This window comes from Limulus polyphemus, unplaced genomic scaffold, assembly GCF_000517525.1.
Source record: "Limulus polyphemus unplaced genomic scaffold, Limulus_polyphemus-2.1.2 Scaffold6971, whole genome shotgun sequence".
Classification (NCBI taxonomy): domain Eukaryota; kingdom Metazoa; phylum Arthropoda; class Merostomata; order Xiphosura; family Limulidae; genus Limulus; species Limulus polyphemus.
The window spans coordinates 21,699-24,205 of NW_013672581.1; the positions used below are offsets into that span (position 1 = coordinate 21,699).

General features: G+C 32.6%; 1 long non-coding RNA gene across 1 annotated transcript in view; it reads left to right on the forward strand.

The window, feature by feature from the left end:
* Nucleotides 1-313: 313 nt before the first annotated feature.
* Nucleotides 314-2,507, forward strand: part of LOC111089668 — a 5,868-nt gene continuing 3,674 nt past the window's right edge. The window contains exon 1 of the long non-coding RNA XR_002613880.1: nt 314-2,502. This is a non-coding gene — a long non-coding RNA (uncharacterized LOC111089668). The remainder of the gene's footprint in view (nt 2,503-2,507) is intronic.

Consider the following 2,507-nt stretch of genomic DNA (forward strand, 5'->3'; position numbering starts at 1 on the left):
TTAAACTGTGTATAACAGTGACTGTTGCTATGATTTTGATTAACAAAGTTTTAAACCAACTTATAAACATTAAAGAACACCACTTAGGTTGGTTAGATCGATGCCATCCACCTGCGGAACAATGTTTTTTTATGAAGTAAAGCATGACTTGATCTGGGTACCACACACATGCACGAAACCCTTTCTATTTTTTTGATGAATATAAAAATGGTTTCAAAGAAATGTTTCAAACCATCCATATAAGGAAAATGTCAACAAAACCAACAAATTGAAATTGATAAAAAAAAAGCTTTTCAAAAAGCAATACGAGAACAAGCTAATGGTGTACTACAGGGGACTAGTACCACCAAAACCTAAGTGGTGAACAAGCTAATGGTGTACTACGGGGGACTAGTACCACCAAAACCTAAGTGGTGAACAAGCTAATGGTGTACTACGGGGGACTAGTACCACCAAAACCTAAGTGGTGAACAAGCTAATGATGTACTACAGGGGACTAGTACCAGTATATCTATGATGATTTCAGGGGAGTAAGAACGTGCTGGATGGAGATCATCTTATTTAACCAATCAGTGAAAGAGTTACAAATGAAGTAAAACTGAGATTAATTAAAGCAGAAGATAGCAAGTTGTGTTGATTATATTGAATATACTTGTAATGTATAATTAGTAGTAAGTATTTCCTGGACTATAATGAATAGTTATTAAACTGTGGCTAATACTAAACCATTTTGTTATTGAACAACTGCAATAGCTTAGCTATTATAAAAAAAAAGTAATATATATATATATAATGTTACGTAGAAAAAGAATAACTGAACATTTTATGTTTTTAATGTTATAGTAATATCTCTCGTTGAAATTATGCAATATTTGTTACAAAGTAACTGATTTGTTTTTTGGTACTGTAAGTACGAGAAACATGATTTAGTATATATATGGCAATGTTTAACCTTTCCTGTGCCGTGTTTAACAATTATCTTGGAGGTTTGAGACTTGTTGTTTAAACTTTTAACTGTTAGCTTTCAGAAGTCACGAGTAAGGTCAGTAGTTTACATAATGCTGTTTGTTTCGGTCAACTCAGACTTGTTTGTTAGTGATTTTGAAGTCAGGTGATAAACAGGAATTGTCCAAGAGTCAGATACAGGGTTTAAGATTCTAAGATACACATTCAGGTTCTTGTGTGTAGTTTTATTTTTGTCCACGTACTTGGAGTTGTTTTCAGATATGTTTTTATGCCTCCTAGTCTTACATTCTTACTGTCTTCAAATGAGGTTTTTATTTTCAAGACTCAGGTTGTCACACTCAAATGAACGGACAGATATAATTGTTCAGAACAAGTTATGAAACTGTTTGAACAGTGAATTATTATTTCAGTTCTTTGTATTTATTTCAATTTCCACGATATACATGTCCTTGTGACTTCATATGAGTTTTCAACAGCACATGAATTTGTTAATTTGGACTTTTCTTTGTGTAATTGGCCTAGGTTGAATCTAGTGATTAGCAAGTTAATCTGAGGGGGTCCACATCCAGTGATTAGCATGTTAATCTGAGGGGGTCCACAATTCACATCCTCTTACATGTTAATCTGAGGGGGTCCACATCCAGTGATTAGCATGTTAATCTGAGAGACAATCAAATTCAATTATCTGATTAAAGTAGCTCAAGAGTTGGTTGGGTTCACCAGCTGCCTTCTTTCTAGTCCTTCAGTTCAATAGTTAAGGATGAATATATATATATATAGATAGCCCTTGATTAGCTTTATGTAAATATCTGAAAAACAAGCAGAGCATCATTGTGGAATTATGTCAACAATCTGAATTTCTACCTACTTGTTCTGTAATTTAGATTTTTTTACAGATATTTAAAAAAAAACATGATATTTTATTTCAACCAAATACAATTTTTCATTCAGAAAGAAAACTGAAACAGTCCAGTGCATATTTTCAGTAATGTTTAGTGCTTTAAGCTTTTTTCTACTGCTGTTACTTACGAAGGCCAGTACTGAAATTTTTTGTACTAGTTTTTTCAGGAACAAAATTCACTGAATATCAAACTGATATTCTGAATTAAGGTGGTTTAAATATTTTGTAACAATTCGTATCATCTGATCCATATTTTACACCAACTTTTGATGCCATGTTCTTCTGTGTATAAAGAAAGTACACGAAGTAGATAAAAGAAGTTGAAAACATACATGGATTACTTCAGAAGATATTAATGAAAGCTATGTAATGACCTTTTATACAATTCATGGTTAAGGCATAGCCTTCAAACGTGTTTGGAATTCTGTAATTAATGGAATTGAAGAGGATTTTTACCCAGGTTTTTTTAATATAAAAAACTCCACTGAGTTAGTATGTGTCGGACATATTTATGTTTAGAAATACTTTACTTGCCACTTCATTGCAGAGGTAGCGTTAGTCATTTATCTAAATTGTGGCACACACACACCCTTCTCCGTTTGTATCATCAGCAAATGGTGTTATACGTTTAAAAGGTAAA